The 17653-nt window shown below is 51.2% G+C and overlaps 1 protein-coding gene across 1 annotated transcript in view; it reads right to left on the bottom strand.

Moving 5' to 3' along the window:
- LOC147118825 (uncharacterized) overlaps positions 1–17653 on the bottom strand; it is a 165548-nt gene that overhangs the window by 137356 nt on the left and 10539 nt on the right. The gene's annotated exons all lie outside the window — the stretch shown is intronic.

Genomic DNA, 17653 nt, shown 5'->3' with positions numbered 1-17653 from the left:
CAGTCGCTCTCTCTTCCCCCCAGTCGCTCTCTCTCTTCCCCCCGTCGCTCTCTTTCTTCCCCCCCAGTCGCTCTCTTTCTTCCCCCAGTCGCTCTCTTTCTTCCCCCAGTCGCTCTCTCTCTTCCCCCCAGTCGCTCTCCCTCTTCCCCCCAGTCGCTCTCTCTTCCCCCCAGTCGCTCTCTTTCTTCCCCCCAGTCGCTCTCTCTCTTCCCCCCAGTCGCTCTCCCTCTTCCCCCAGTCGCTCTCCCTCTTCCCCCCAGTCGCTCTCCCTCTTCCCCCCAGTCGCTCTCTCTCTTCCCCCCAGTCGCTCTCCCTCTTCCCCCCAGTCGCTCTCCCTCTTCCCCCAGTCGCTCTCCCTCTTCCCCCCCAGTCGCTCTCTCTCTTCCCCCCGTCGCTCTCTTTCTTCCCCCCCAGTCGCTCTCTTTCTTCCCCCAGTCGCTCTCTTTCTTCCCCCAGTCGCTCTCTCTCTTCCCCCCAGTCGCTCTCCCTCTTCCCCCAGTCGCTCTCCCTCTTCCCCCCAGTCGCTCTCTCTTCCCCCCAGTCGCTCTCTTTCTTCCCCCCAGTCGCTCTCTCTCTTCCCCCCAGTCGCACTCCCTCTTCCCCCAGTCGCTCTCCCTCTTCCCCCCAGTCGCTCTCTCTCTTCCCCCCAGTCGCTCTCCCTCTTCCCCCCAGTCGCTCTCCCTCTTCCCCCAGTCGCTCTCCCTCTTCCCCCCCAGTCGCTCTCTCTCTTCCCCCCCAGTCGCTCTCTCTCTTCCCCCCAGTCGCTCTCTCTCTTCCCCCCCAGTCGCTCTCTCTCTTCCCCCCCAGTCGCTCTCTCTCTTCCCCCCCAGTCGCTCTCTCTCTTCCCCCCCAGTCGCTCTCTCTCTTCCCCCCCAGTCGCTCTCTCTCTTCCCCCCCAGTCGCTCTCTCTCTTCCCCCCCAGTCGCTCTCTCTCTTCCCCCCCAGTCGCTCTCCCTCTTCCCCCAGTCGCTCTCCCTCTTCCCCCCCAGTCGCTCTCTCTCTTCCCCCCGTCGCTCTCTTTCTTCCCCCCCAGTCGCTCTCTTTCTTCCCCCAGTCGCTCTCTTTCTTCCCCCAGTCGCTCTCTCTCTTCCCCCCAGTCGCTCTCCCTCTTCCCCCAGTCGCTCTCCCTCTTCCCCCCAGTCGCTCTCTCTTCCCCCCAGTCGCTCTCTTTCTTCCCCCCAGTCGCTCTCTCTCTTCCCCCCAGTCGCTCTCCCTCTTCCCCCAGTCGCTCTCCCTCTTCCCCCCAGTCGCTCTCCCTCTTCCCCCCAGTCGCTCTCTCTCTTCCCCCCAGTCGCTCTCCCTCTTCCCCCCAGTCGCTCTCCCTCTTCCCCCAGTCGCTCTCCCTCTTCCCCCCCAGTCGCTCTCTCTCTTCCCCCCCAGTCGCTCTCTCTCTTCCCCCCAGTCGCTCTCTCTCTTCCCCCCCAGTCGCTCTCTCTCTTCCCCCCCAGTCGCTCTCTCTCTTCCCCCCCAGTCGCTCTCTCTCTTCCCCCCCAGTCGCTCTCTCTCTTCCCCCCAGTCGCTCTCTCTCTTCCCCCCCAGTCGCTCTCTCTCTTCCCCCCCAGTCGCTCTCTCTCTTCCCCCCCAGTCGCTCTCTCTCTTCCCCCCCAGTCGCTCTCTCCCCCCCCAGTCGCTCTCTCTCTTCCCCCCCAGTCGCTCTCTCTCTTCCCCCCCCAGTCGCTCTCTCTCTTCCCCCCCAGTCGCTCTCTCTCTTCCCCCCCAGTCGCTCTCTCTCTTCCCCCCCAGTCGCTCTCTCTCTTCCCCCCCAGTCGCTCTCTCTCTTCCCCCCCAGTCGCTCTCTCTCTTCCCCCCCAGTCGCTCTCTCTCTTCCCCCCCAGTCGCTCTCTCTCTTCCCCCCCAGTCGCTCTCTCTCTTCCCCCCCAGTCGCTCTCTCTCTTCCCCCCCAGTCGCTCTCTCTCTTCCCCCCAGTCGCTCTCTCTCTTCCCCCCAGTCGCTCTCTCTCTTCCCCCCCAGTCGCTCTCTCTCTTCCCCCCCAGTCGCTCTCTCTCTTCCCCCCCAGTCGCTCTCTCTCTTCCCCCCCAGTCGCTCTCTCTCTTCCCCCCCAGTCGCTCTCTCTCTTCCCCCCCAGTCGCTCTCTCTCTTCCCCCCCAGTCGCTCTCTCTCTTCCCCCCCAGTCGCTCTCTCTCTTCCCCCCCAGTCGCTCTCTCTCTTCCCCCCCAGTCGCTCTCTCTCTTCCCCCCCAGTCGCTCTCTCTCTTCCCCCCCAGTCGCTCTCTCTCTTCCCCCCCAGTCGCTCTCTCTCTTCCCCCCCAGTCGCTCTCTCTCTTCCCCCCCGTCGCTCTCTCTCTTCCCCCCCGTCGCTCTCTCTCTTCCCCCCCAGTCGCTCTCTCTCTTCCCCCCCAGTCGCTCTCTCTCTTCCCCCCGTCGCTCTCTCTCTTCCCCCCCAGTCGCTCTCTCTCTTCCCCCCCAGTCGCTCTCTCTCTTCCCCCCCAGTCGCTCTCTCTCTTCCCCCCCAGTCGCTCTCTCTCTTCCCCCCCAGTCGCTCTCTCTCTTCCCCCCCAGTCGCTCTCTCTCTTCCCCCCCAGTCGCTCTCTCTCTTCCCCCCCAGTCGCTCTCTCTCTTCCCCCCCAGTCGCTCTCTCTCTTCCCCCCCAGTCGCTCTCTCTCTTCCCCCCCAGTCGCTCTCTCTTCCCCCCCAGTCGCTCTCTCTCTTCCCCCCCAGTCGCTCTCTCTCTTCCCCCCCAGTCGCTCTCTCTTCCCCCCCAGTCGCTCTCTCTCTTCCCCCCCAGTCGCTCTCTCTCTTCCCCCCCAGTCACTCTCTCTCTTCCCCCCCAGTCGCTCTCTCTCTTCCCCCCCAGTCGCTCTCTCTCTTCCCCCCCAGTCGCTCTCTCTTCCCCCCCAGTCGCTCTCTCTCTTCCCCCCCAGTCGCTCTCTCTCTTCCCCCCCAGTCGCTCTCTCTCTTCCCCCCCAGTCGCTCTCTCTCTTCCCCCCCCCGTCGCTCTCTCTCTTCCCCCCCCGTCGCTCTCTCTCTTCCCCCCAGTCGCTCTCCCTCTTCCCCCCAGTCGCTCTCCCTCTTCCCCCCAGTCGCTCTCTCTCTTCCCCCCAGTCGCTCTCTCTCTTCCCCCAGTCGCTCTCTCTCTTCCTCCCAGTCGCTCTCTCTCTTCCTCCCAGTCGCTCTCTCTTCTCCCCGTCGCTCTCTCTCTTCCCCCGTCGCTCTCTCTCTTCCCCCCAGTCGCTCTCTCTCTTCCCCCCAGTCACTCTCTCTCTTCCCCCCAGTCGCTCTTTCTCTTCCCCCCAGTCGCTCTCTCTCTTCCCCCCAGTCGCTCTCTCTCTTCCCCCCAGTCGCTCTCTCTCTTCCCCCCAGTCGCTGTCTCTCTCTTCCCCCCCAGTCACTCTCTGTCTTCCCCCCCAGTCGCTCTCTGTCTTCCCCCCCAGTCGCTCTCTTTCTCTCTCTTCCAACAACAACATGCCCTCAAAAATCCCTCGGCACCACCGGGCACTTCAGTTAGTTTCTTATGTTCTTAAAGGGGCTGGACTCTCAGGAGGCTCCACACCACTGGCTGCTCGTGTGTCAGTGATCTATCAGATTAATGTGCTTCTGCTGTGTGTTTAATAAAGTGGCCGGAACACTTCACGAAAGGTGGGCCTTTATTAAAAGAGGATTTGACTATAAGAGTAAAGACATCTTCCTGCAATTATATAGGGCCCTGGTGAGACAACACCTGGAGTATTGTGTACAGTTTTGGTCTCCTTGCCATAGAGGGAGTGCAATGAAGGTTCAACAGACTGATTCCCGGGATGGGGGGATTGTCCTATGAGGAGAGATTGAGTCGACTAGGCCTATATTCCGTCGTGTTTAGAAGAATGAGAGGTGATCTCTTTGAAACATACAAAACTCTTAAAGGGCTTGACAGGGTGGATGCTGGGAGGATGTTTCCCCTGGCTGGAGAATCTAGAACCAGGGGTCACCGTCTCAGAATAAGGGGTCGGCCATTTAAGACTGAGATGAGGAGAAATTTCCTCACTCAGAGGGTGGTGAATCTTTGGAATTCTCTACCTCAGTGGGCTGTGGAGGCTCAGTTGTTGAGTATATTAAAGACAGAGATCGATAGATTTTTGAATATTAAGAGAATCAAGCGATATGGGGATAGTGCAGGAAAGTGGAGATGAGGTAGAAGATCAGCCATGATCTTATTGAATGGCGGAGCAGGCTCGCAGGGCCGAATGGCCTACTTCTGCTCCTATTTCTTATGTTCTTATGAACCAGTGAGTGTAGAACTGAACCCAGCCAGAGTCCGCACCTTCAGGGGAGGAGAGAGAGGGGAATCAGTGAGTGTAGAACTGAACCCAGCCAGAGTCAGCACCTTCAGGAGAGGAGTGAGAGAGGAACCAGTGAGTGTAGAACTGAACACAGGCAGGATCAGCACCTTCAGGGGAGGAGAGAGAGGGGAACCAGTGAGTGTGGAACTGAACCCAGCTAGAGTCAGCACCTTCAGGGGAGGAGAGGGAGGGGAACCAGTGAGTGTAGAACTGAACCCAGCCAGAGTCAGCACCTTCAGCGGAGGAGAGGGAGGGGAACCAGTGAGTGTAGAACTGAACCCAGCCAGAGTCAGCACCTTCAGGGGAGGAGAGGGAGGGGAACCAGCGAGTGTAGAACTGAACCCAGCCAGAGTCAGCACCTTCAGGGGAGGAGAGGGAGGGGAACCAGCGAGTGTAGAACTGAACCCAGCCAGAGTCAGCACCTTCAGGGGAGGGGAGGGAGGGGAACCAGTGAGTGTAGAACTGAACCCAGCCAGTGTCAGCACCTAGAATTGTCTGTTCTGATTTTCTATCCTTGCTTTGCAGTGATGACTTTTGTAAACTCTTTTTACAGGCTGTGAGAAGGGCAGCATTTACAGACCACAAACTCTAACCAAACATCAGGTCAAGATCTGACAAAGTCACTGAATTCATCAGGACCCGAATATCATCGGCCTTTGAATGTGGAAGGAGAAATGTTTGTCTGTTATGTCTGTGGGAAAAGATTTCAAACATCAGTGTGACTGGAAAAACACCGAGACACACAGCCGAGTGAGAGTGTTCCAGTGCACTGACTGTGGAAAGAGCTTTAACCAGTTACACAGCCTGAAAAAACATCACACCGTTCACAGCGGGGAGAAACCGTACATGTGTTCTGTGTGTGGATGAGGCTTCAACTGATCATCCAACCTGGAGAGACACAAGGACACCCGCACCGTGTGAGGACTGTGGGAAGCGATTCAATTACCCATCCTAGCTGGAAACTCATCGACGCAGTCACACTGGGGAGAGACCATTCAGTTGCTCTCACTGCCTGAAGACTTTCAAAGAATCATCAAACCTGCTAACACACAAGCGAGTTCACACTGGGGAGAGGCCATTCACCTGCTCATTGTCTGGGAAGGGATTTTCTCAGTCTAACCATCTGCTGACACACCAGCGAGTTCACAGTGAGGAGAAGCCGTTCACCTGCTGTGTATGTGGGATGAGATTCACTCAGTCATCCAACTTCCGGACACACTAACTTGTTCACACTAATAAGAGACCTTTTAAATGTTCTGACTGTGAGAAGAGCTTTAAAAGCACAAAATATCTGCTGACACACCAACACACTCACACTGGAGAGAGACCGTTCACCTGCTCCATGTGTGCAAAGGGATTCACTAATTTATCCAACCTGTGGGCACACCAGTGAGTTCACAAGTGAGTGCAGGGGTTGGATTCTGCTGTTACTGCTGCTGTTAATCACATCCAGGACTGAACCTTGTTCATTCTGACAGTTGGGGTTTGTTTCAGCTGATGTCAGTAACCCCTATAACTGGGCTGGAGTTTAATCTGTATCAATGCCAAATAAATGAGCTTTGTTTCCCACACACGCAGTGTGTCGGGTCCTTGATATCTCGACAATAAGACGAGCTGATTGAGGACTAGTTACAAACTGAGTGGAATCCATCTGAGAACTGAGATCCCACAACTTGTTAAAAGATGGATCTACAAGATGTCCAAGTCTGACAGGACAGAAAATTCTATTATATCACAGGGTCCACTTCAACCATCCAGGCAGTGAACCCCTGTAATATTGGATTTTAACCTATGGGAAATATTCTGATAATCTGTTATTGTCACGGGGCAAAGCAGCCTTGTTACTTTAACATCAGTTTAATCAGACTCAATGGACAATCCGACCTCCAAAGGGAAACGTCTCCTTAAAGCAGACGGTGTCGGCAGTTCTGCAGCTCATTTCTCAGTGTGAGCGTGTCAGAATGAAAAGCTTTAACAACAGCCGATGTTTCACAAAGGGAGACCTCACCAGACCAAAGGCCATTGGTGGAGTTTAATGGGCTGTTTGTGTCACTGGGCTACAGGAGGCCATTTTTAACCGAAGGAAAACTGGTCACAGCAAACAGAGAGTTTAACAGACTGTCCCTGGTCCACTCGAACCCCCACCTTCTCTCTCTCTCACTATTTATCGGCACTGCTGCAGTAATTGCTCCTCTGACCTTTCCTCTCTTGTCCCTCCTACACCCCTAATACACGGCCCAACACAATCTCCCTCCCCCGACATCCTCACTGTGCTGGAATCCACACCAGTCTCCCCATCTGCTCCTTATTCTCTCCCTGGATCCTAAAACTACTGAACTCAGTCTTCCGCTCCTGAAGTCCACAGGCTCTAAAACTGAAGCTTCGTGTCCCTCAGTCCTGACTCCTTGATTTACGTCCCCTTCTCTCCTCCTCTTTCCCCCTTGGTTGTGTTCCACACTCTGGGCCTTGGGCCTTCCCCGGGGATTCTCAGTATGAACAGGTGGGATGTGTTTGGAGACAGGGTGTCCCGGCTCTCCACCATTAAAGGGACAAGGAGACGACCAGCTGGGCTGAATGGCCCTGCTTTATGACATCACTGCAATGCCTAGCAACCAATCTCCCTGGGCCCTGCTCATTATGGGCTGGGTTTAGCTCAGTGCTGTTACAGGAAGGGAAACAGGAGCAGGATTCGCCCCGTGTGGAGCCCAGGATTAATGGGGAGAGGTACAGGATCAATTTATACCTTATTGAGTGAGAAATGTCATTGTCCCGGACACTCCCTGTCCCTCGGTATCTGTGTCAGGGAGCGGCTGATGGGTTTACTCTGTATCTAACCCGTGCTGTACCCGACTGGAGAGTGTTTGATGCTGACACTAGGGGCTCAGCTCCACGAGCACAACATTTAACCCAAAGATGATCTGATAAACCCATCAGCTTCTCCCCTGGACACAGGTCCTGAGGGACAGGCAGTGTCTCTGATATTTTGGTTGGTGTCATTGATCAAGTTTAAACACCTCACTCACATCTCCTCTCACCCTGCTTTGTTCTAATGAGAAGTGACAACGGATGAACGGACACCGCGCAACAATTACCAGGCAGGAGTGTTCCCTCCCAGTCGGGGAACACTTCAGCAGTCAAGGACATTCAGCCTCCGATCTTCGGGTAAGCATTCTCCAAGGTGGCCTTCAAGACACACAACGCAAAATCGTCGAGCAGAAACTGATAACCAAGTTCCGCACCCATGAGGACGGCCTCAACCGAGATCTTGGGTTCATGTCAAGCTACATGTAACACCACCTGATGCAGGGTCATCCAGACTCGAGTCGACATTGGCTTGTTCTCTCTACACAGATGCGGCCGGACCTGCTGTGATTTCCAGCAAAAAAAATGTTTTTTGTCTTTTTTTGTTTTTCATACAGACCCCAGCATCTGCAATATTTGACCCCTTGTGACCCCACCTCATTGTTCTTTGATGTAATGTTTTCCTGACTGACCTGTTTGGACACCATTCACACCTTTGATTGCTGTGATTATCTCTCTGCCGAGTTGTGATAAATGGCAGTTGGAAAGATTACCTGTAAACATCTGACCTTATTCTCTGACTATATAAGCTGTGTCTTTATGCATTTCTCCACTTCACCTGATGAAGGAGCAGCGCTCCGAAAGCTTGTGATTTCAAATTAAGCTGTTGGACTATAACCTGGTGTTGTGTGACTTCTTACATTTGTCCACCTTTAATGATCACCAATGGGATTGGGTCGGTCCCTTTTGAACCATTCAGGGTTCTGGGCAGGCGGTCCATTGCTCCCCTGGTGTTTCCATTGTCGAACCCTTAGCTGTGAGTCTGTGCACTTCCCCAGATACCTGAGGGATTCGAGTGGTGGGAGAGAACACAAGGAGTCTCTTTATACAGAGGGTGTCCTTCTTTCACCCGATTGGGCTTCAAGGGGTGGAGGAGGTGAACACGGGGCGGGGGGCTAATGCTGATCTCGACTTGTGTGGAGAGAGTGAGATATTGGGGCTGAAACTCCACTCCTGGTCCATCGCTGCCACTGGTACATTTCGCCCGGTGAATACGGCGGACTCCCCGGGTTTACACTCTCCCCTTATTTAAACATAGATGGTGCAGTGTGGGAGGTGAGGGAGGAATCTGCTCATCCCGGGGGCAGATCAGACAAAGTGCTTGAAATAATCTAGAGTTAGAAAGGAGAAAAGGCCCAAACATGGAGCAGTCAGTAACAGGACATCAAATAGTCTCCTCTTATCTTGGAGACGTCAAGGACTCGACATATTGTGTTTGAAACAAAGCTGATTTATTCGACATATATAGAATCATAAAATGGTTACAGCACAGAAGGAGGCCATTTAGCCCACCGAGCCCGTGCTGGCTCTCTGCAAGATCACTTCAGCTCGTCCCACTCCCCGCCCTTTCCCCGTAGCCCTGCAATTCTTTTTCCTTCAGGTACTTATCAAACTCCCTTTTGGAAGCCACGATTGAATCTGCCTCCACCATCCTTTCAGGCAGTGAATTCCAGATCCTAACCACTCGCTGAGTAAAAAAGTTTTTCCTCATGTCGCCTTTGGTTCTTCTGCCAATCACCTTAAATCTGTGTCCTCTTGTTCTCGACCCTTCCGCCAATGGGAACAGTTTCTCTCTATCTACTCTGTCCAGAACCCTCATGATTTTGAACACCTCTATCAAATCTCCTCCCAATCTTCTCTGCTCTAAGGAGAACCACCCCAGCTTCTCCAGTCTATCCACGTAACTGAAGTCCCTCATCCCTGGAACCATTCTTGTAAATCTTTTCTGCACCATCTCTAAGGCCTTCACATCCTTCATAAAGTGCGGTACCCAGAATTGGACACAATACTCTAGTTGAGGCCGAACCAGTGTTTTATAAAGGTTCATCATAATTTCCTTGCTTTTGTACTCTATGCCTCTATTTATGAAGCCCAGGATCTTTGTGCACACATACCCCAGGTCTCTCTGTTCATGCATCCCCTTTAGAATTGTACCCTTTAGTTTGTATTGCCTCTCCTTATTCTTCCTATCAAAATGTATCACTTCGCACTTTTCTGCGTTAAATTTCATCTGCCACGTGTCCGCCCATTCCACCAGTCTGTCTATGTCCTCTTGAAGTCTATCACTATCCTCCCCACTGTTCACTATACTTCCAAATTTTGTGTCATCTGCAAATTTTGAAATTGTGCCCTGTACACCCAAGTCTAAGTAATTAATATATATCAAAAAAAGCAGTGATCCTAGTACCGACTCCCCAGCCAAGGGAAACATTCTCCCAGCATCCACCCTATCAAGCCCTGTAATAATTTTGTATGCTTCAATGAGATCCCCATTCATTCTTCTGAATTCAAGAGAATACAGGCCTAGTTTACTCATGATGTGAGGCTAACAGGTCTGTAGTTCTCTGTTTTCTCCCTCCCTCCTTTCTTAAATAGCGGGGTTACATTTGCTATCCTCCAATCTGCAGGAATCGTTCCAGAATCTATGGAATTTTGGAAGATGACAACCAATGCGACCACTATCCCAATGGCCACCTCTTTCAAAACCCTAGGATGTAGGTCATCCAGTCCTTGAGATTTATCGACTTTTAGTCCCATTAATTTTGCTAGTACTGTTTTTTTACTAATAATAATTTCTTTAAGTTCCTCATTCTCGCCACACCCTTGGTTTTCTCGTATTTCTGGGAGGTTTTTTGTGTCTTCCTCCGTGAAGACAGAAACAAAGTATTTATTTAATTTCTCTGCCATTTCCTCATTCCCCATTATAAATTCTCCCGTCTCTGACTGTAAAGGACCTACATTTACCTTCGCCAGTCTTTTCCTTTTCACATACCGATAGAAGCTTTTACAATCCGTTTTTATATTTTTTCTAGTTTGTGCTCATTGTGGTAAACCACGTTCACTATCGTTAGCACTGTTCACCACTGTTCGTTATAACTGTATCACTGACCACTATTGTATCACGGTACGAGGTCGCCTCTTGCCACACTGCTATACCTGGGATGACCACTGCCGACTCCGCCTTGGCTCCACCCACCAGGCCAGGTATAAAGGTGAGCGACTGGCTGGTATTCCTCCTGCTTGGATCGGATCACCCACGAGAGTGGGCTGTTATTTAGTCAATAAAAACCTTTAGTCACCTTCGTAACTCTTCGCCTTTTATTGGAGGAATTGATAGGTATATCAATTTTATTGACTAAATTTAATGATGTCCGACAACGAGTCACAACCGGCGGAGGAGCCACCAGCGCAGCTCCCAGGAGCACAGCCACACCAGCCAGCTTGGCTGCGAGCCCTCAGACCGCCGTACCTGGACCTGAACCCACGAGCAGCAAACTCAGCCGCAGACTTTAAACACTGGCTGGTCTGCTTCGAATCATACCTGAGAGAATCCAGCGTCCCTCAGGCATCCAAACTAAGTGTCCTGCAGGCACAACTGAGCCCGAGAGTATACACTCTCATCGAGGACATGACTACCTACGAGACCGCCATCAACCTGCTGAAACAGAAGTACCGGACCCCGGTAAACTACATGTACGCTAGGCACCTCCTAAGATCACGGCCGCAACAGCCAGGAGAATCAGTAGCCGAATTCTCACAGGCGCTATATGCACTCGCCAGGAACTGTGACTTTAAATCGGTGTCGGCAGCCGAAAATACTGAAGATAATATCCGCGACGCATTCCTGAAAGGCCTACGGTCCGAGTACTCACGGCAAAGACTGCTGGAAGCTAAAGACCTCAGCATGGAAAAAGCTGAAGCCCTCGCTATCTCCCTGGAAGTGGCCCACCAAGATCAGGAAGCATTCACCAGGTACTGCTCGCGACCCTGGGACTCGGGCCCGACCCCTACCACAGCACCCTTCCCAGCGCCGCCCCCGGGACCTACCTCTGCGTCGGCGTCCCGGACCCGACCGGCCCTGCCACCCCCGGCACCGGCCCCGACATCGGGCATCCGCGATCGGGCCGCCGGCTGTTTTTTTTGTGGCCAGGAGAAGCACCCGAGGTCGCGCTGCCCAGCCAAGAACTCCATATGTAGAACCTGCCTGAAGAAAGGCCACTTCTCCAAGGCCTGCAGGAGCGGATCCTCAGAGGCCAGCAGTGCCGCATGCGAACTATGGGGGCGGCCATCTTCGTTTAGGGCAACTGAGGCCAGCATCCCCACACATGAGTCATGGGGGCGGCCATCTTTGTTTAGGGCAACTGAGGCCAGCATCCCCACACATGAGTCATGGGGGCGGCCATCTTTGATTAAGGCAACCGACCCCAATAGTGCCTCATGGGGCCCTACCTCGTGGGAGACGCCATTTTACTCACCACGCCCGACCGCCTCGCCCGCAGATGACAACGACTCGCTCAGCTACACACTAGCTTCCGTCACCCTGGACCAAGCCCGCCCGCACCATCTGTCCAAGTCAATGATGGACATCAAAGTGAACGGCCACGCCACGACCTGCCTGTTCGACAGCGGAAGCACGGAGAGCTTCATCCACCCAGACACGGTGAGCCACTACTCCCTCTCTGTCCTACCAACGCGCAGCCGAATCTCGATGGCATCGAGGTCCCACGCCACGGACATCAGCGGCTACTGTGTCGTGACCCTGTCGGTTAAGGGCACGGAGTATAAAAACTTTAAACTCCTCGTCCTCCCCCATCTCTGCGCTGCCGTCCTACTAGGGCTGGACTTCCAATCCCACCTCCAAAGCGTAACCCTAGCATACGGTGGACCCCTCCCCCCACTCACAGTCAACAACCAGCAAACGTTAAACCGCCCACCGCGTAACACCTGCAGCCTCTCCACCCTCAAGGTCCCGCCACCCTCTCTGTTTGCTAACCTTACCCCTGACTGCAAACCCGTCGCTACCAAAAGCAGGCGGTATAGCGCCGGGGACAGAGCCTTCATTAGCTCTGAGGTGCGGCGCCTCCTGAAAGAGGGCATTATCGAGGGGAGCAGCAGCCCCTGGCGTGCCCAGGTCGTAGTCGTAAAGACCGGCGATAAAAACCGCCTGGTCATCGACTACAGCCAGACCATAAACAGATATACCCAGCTGGACGCATACCCCCTCCCCCGCATATCTGACATGGTCAATCAGATTGCACAGTATAAAGTATTCTCGACCATCGACCTGAAGTCGGCCTACCACCAACTCCCTATCCACCCTGAGGACCGCCAGTATACCGCCTTCGAGGCGAATGGGCGCCTATACCACGTTCACTATCGTTAGCACTGTTCACCACTGTTCGTTATAACTGTATCACTGACCACTATTGTATCACGGTACGAGGTCGCCTCTTGCCACACTGCTATACCTGGGATGACCACTGCCGACTCCGCCTTGGCTCCACCCACCAGGCCAGGTATAAAGGTGAGCGACTGGCTGGTATTCCTCCTGCTTGGATCGGATCACCCACGAGAGTGGGCTGTTATTTAGTCAATAAAAACCTTTAGTCACCTTCGTAACTCTTCGCCTTTTATTGGAGGAATTGATAGGTATATCACTCATATTCTATTTTCCCTTTCTTTATCAATTTCTTGGCCCCCTTTGTTGACTTCTAAAAAAGATCCCAATCCTCAGGCTGACCGCTTTTTCTGGCAACTTTATAAGCTTCCTCCTTTGACTTAATACTAGCTTTAATTTCTTTAGTTAGCCATGGTTGGATCACTTTTCCTTTTGGGTTTTTATGCCCTAGAGGAATATATGTTTGATGTAAATTATGCATTATTATCTTGAATGTTAGCCATTGTATGTCCACCTTCATACATAAGAACATAAGAAATAGGAGCAGGAGTAGGCCAATCGGCCCCTCGAGCCTGCTCCGCCATTCAATAAGATCATGGCTGATCTGATCCTAACCGCCAATCTACTATCACAGAACCATCTCCTGAATCTAACAGAATTAGACACACGAAATAGGAGCAGGATCAGGCTACACGGCCCCTGGGCCCGCTCCGCTACCCACAGGGCCATATCCGATCCGAACCTAGACTCATGTCCAAATTCCTGCCCGCTCCCCGTAACCCTTAATTCCCTTTACTTCTAGGTAACTGTCTATTTCTGTTTTAAATTTATGTAATGATGTAGCTTCTACAGCTTTTTGGGGCAGCATATTCCATGGACCTACCACCCTCTGAGTGAAGTAGTTCCTCCTCATCTCAGTTTTGAAAGAGCAGCCCCTTATTCTAAGACTATGCCCCCTAGTTCTAGTTTCACCCATCATCGGGAACATCCTCCCCACATCCACCCGACCCAACCCCTTCACAATCTTATGTTTCAATAAGATCGCCTCTCATTCTTCTGAACTCCAATGAGTAGAGTCCCAATCTACTCAACCTCTCCTCATATGTCCATCCCCTCATCCCCGGGATTAACCGAGTGAACCTTCTTTGTACTGACTCGAGAGCAAGTATGTATTTTCTTAAGTATGGACACCAAAACTGTATGCAGTATTCCAGGTGCGGTCTCACCAATACCTTGTACAACTGAAGCAATACCTCCCTATTTTTATATTCTATCCCCCTAGCAATGAAAGCCAACATTCCATTGGCCTTCTTAATCATTTACTCCACCTTCATACCTTTTAGTGTAGTCTCCCAATCTACCATGGCCAACTTATCCCTCATACCCTTGTAGTTTCTTCTGTTTAGATTGAAGACCTTAGTTGCAGATTGGACTACATCACTCTCAAACTTAATGTAAAATTTAATATTATGGTCACTTGTCCTTAAAGGCCCCTTTACCACAAGATTATTGATTAGCCCTTTCCCATTACACAGTACCAGATCCAAAATAACCTGTTCCCTGGTTGGTTCCTCCACATACTGATCCAGGAAACCATCTCACATGCATTCCAAGAATTCGTCCTCCACACCATTAGTGGTAATTTGATTTGCCCAGTCAATATGTCGATTAAAGACCCCATGATTACCGTATTGCCCTTGTTACATGCACTTCTAATTTCTTGATTGATACTGTGCCCTACATTACCACTACTGTTTGGTGGCCTATACACAACTCCCACCAATGTTTTCCACCCTTTGCTGTTTCTCAGTTCCACCCAAACTGATTCCGGTTCTACATCACAATTTGCCAAGCCAAGATCTTTTAGCTCTACCATACCGATCTCATCCCTTATTAACAGTGCTACGCCACCTCCTTTACCTTTCTGTCTGTCCTTCCTAAATGTTGAGTACCCTGGAACATTCAGTTCCCAGCCTTGGTTACCCTGCAACCATGTCTCTGTAATGGCAATTACATCATACCCATTTACTTCTATTTGTGGAATTCATCCACCTTGTTGCGAATGCTATGTGCATTTAGATAAAGTGCCTTCAACTTTGCCTGTTCAATATTTTTCTGCACGTTGACCCTCTTTACTGTTGGCCTTTGTTTCTACTCCCTATTAGTTTTGCTGACTACTTTTCTAACTTTCACTTCCAGCTTTGTTTCTCTCCAGTCTGGGCCTGCAGTTAGGTTTCCAGCCCCCTGACAAACTAGTTTAAATCCTTCCCAACAGCACTAGCAAACCTCCCTGCAATCATGGCTGATCCTCTATCTCAATACCATATTCCCGCTCTCTCCCCATACCCCTTGATGCCTTTTGTGTCTAGAAATCTATCTATCTTCTTCTTAAATATATTCAGTGACTTGGCCTCCACAGCCTGCTGTGGTAGAGAATTCCACAGGTTCACCACCCTCTGTGTGAAGAAATTTCTCCTCATCTCAGTCCTAAATGTCCTACCCCGTATCCTGAGACTGTGACCCCTCGTTCTAGACCCCCCATCCAGGGGAAACATCCTCCCTGCATCCAGTCTGTCGAGCCCTGTCAGAATTTTATACGCTTCAATGAGATCCCCTCTCATTCTTCTAAACTCTAGTGAATACAGACCTAGTCGACCCAATCTCTCCTCATACGACAGTCCTGCCATCCCAGGAATCAGTCTGGTGAACCTTCGCTGCACTCCCTCTATGGCAAGTACATCCTTTCTTAGGTAAGGAGACCAAAACTGCACACAGTACTCCAGGTGTGGTCTCACCAAGGCCCTGTATAACTGTAGTAAGACATCCTTGCTCCTGTACTCAAATCCTCTGGCAATGAAGGCCAACATACCATTTGCCTTCCTAACTGCCTGCTGCACCTGCATGTTTGCTTTCAGTGACTGGTGTACAAGGACACCCAGGTCCCTTTGTACATCAGCATTTCCCAATCTATCACCATTTAAATAATACTCTACCTTTCTGTTTTTCCTACTGAAGTGGATAACTTCACATTTATCCACATTATACTGCATCTGCCATGTATTTGTCCACTCACTCAACTTGTCTAAATTGCCTTGAAGCCTCTTTGCATCCTCCTCACAACTTACAATCCCATCTAATTTTGCATCGTCAGCAAACTTGGAAATATTACATTTGGTTCCTGTTGTGTCCGTGTGTTAAGAGACACTGAAGGCAGGAGTTGGTTTCACAGGTGTTTACTGAACAAAGTCTGGAGGTGAACTAACTGATACAACACAATATACAGGCTTATATAGCCCGAGTGGCCATTACCGGCATTACAGTACACAGGGGGCTCTTAAAGGCACATACACTACAATTCCTCCTCTTTTAGCCAACCAGTACATAATATTTTAAGTAATCATTAATTACATGTTACAAGAACAATAATCTACACATTGCTGCAGTTAATCAATCATAAGTCAGTCTCTCTGGAGGCTTCCTGACTCGGTCCGGATAACGCCTTAGTGGTGTAGTAGTTTCTGGTGGTGTAGTAGGTTCTTTTGGCAAGGCTGATTCGGCTTGAATGCCAGTGTCGGGTTCATCGGGTTCCAGTATCACCGGATCGGAGGTAGATACCATGGGTATCTCTACTTCATCATTAGGTGTGGTAAACCACTGTTTGTATTCCACTGTGTACATGCCTGGACATGCCTCGGCTGACTCCTCCCACAAGTCCTAGTATAAAGGTGACTGCTCCCCAGCCCTTTGTATTCTGGACCGGTCAACCACTCGAGGCAGACCTTCATTCTTTTGTTAATAAAAGCCTTTAGTTACTCTCTTAACTCTGTCTTTTATGAGTAATTGATAGCGCATCATTAGGCGTATAGAGTTGTGGTGTAGGTTGTCCCTTTTTGGATGACTCTATGATCTGGTCAACATGGCGCCTTATTATGCTTTCTCCAATGTCCACGGTATACATCAGCGGTCCTAGTCGTATGCAGATAGTTCCAGGCTGCCATTTCTCGGTACGGTAGTCCCGGGCCAAAACTTGTTGACCTATCTGGAAGGTTCTAGTTGGCCTTTCATTCATGCCTTGAAATTGCCGGTTCTCCACGTCCCTTCTGATGTTTGGCTTGATCAAATCCAGCCGGCATCTTAGGCTTCTATTGAAGAACATCATGGCAGGAGTTTGGTTTGTAACCATATGTGTTGCATTCCTGTATGCAAACAAGAAGTTATCCACCTTATGCTGAAGTTTTATGTCTTCATTACCCATGGCCTTTATGGCCTTCTTGAAGGTCTGGACAAACCTTTCAGCCAATCCATTGGTGGCGGGATGGTATGGGGCGGACGTGTAGTGCTTAACCCCATTGTTTTTTTAAGAACTTCCTGAATTCTTTGGACACAAATTGCGGTCCATTATCAGAACAGATCTGTTCAGGCAGCCCATTCCTGGCAAATATGGTCCTTAATACTGTGATGGTTTTTTCCGTGGTGGTGGAGGACATCTTCATTACCTCCGGCCACTTGGAGTGTGCATCAACCGCGATTAAGAACATTGAGTCCATAAATGGACCAGCAAAGTCGATGTGTACCCTTTGCCATGGAGATGAGGGCCACTCCCATGGATGTAGAGGGGCTTGTGGTGGAGCGTTTTGGACCTTCTGGCATCCTAGGCAGCTCTTGGTCATTTCTTCGATGTCTCCTTCGATACCTGGCCACCATACAAACGCCCTGGCTAGGTTCTTCATTTTCACTCCACCCAGATGCCCCTCATGAAGCTCCTTTAGCACTTTATCCTGGAGTTTGGGTGGAATCACCACTCTGGATCCACACATCAAGGTTCCTCGGCACACTGACAGCTGTTTTCTTTGCGAGAATGCTGGCAACAGTGGTTCGCCATGTGCTGGCCATCCCTTCACTGTTAAATCGTAGACTCGTGAGAGTCGGGTCATTTCTAGTTTCCCTTTCAATGGCAGAATTTGTTACTGGTAGACATTCGACTATGGTGGAGTGGAAAATCTCCACTGGGTCTACGGTAGGTGCCTCTTCTACCGTTGGCAACGGTAGGCGCGATAAACCGTGAGCATTCCTATGCTGTTTTGATCCTTTGTATTCTATGTTATATTGGTGTGCCC

The sequence above is a fragment of the Somniosus microcephalus genome, chromosome 4, assembly GCF_052327205.1.
Source record: "Somniosus microcephalus isolate GS21.2 chromosome 4, FLI_Smic_1.0, whole genome shotgun sequence".
NCBI lineage: Eukaryota > Metazoa > Chordata > Chondrichthyes > Squaliformes > Somniosidae > Somniosus > Somniosus microcephalus.
Note: the sequence above shows the minus strand (reverse complement) of the source record. Positions and strands in the feature narration are given on the sequence as shown.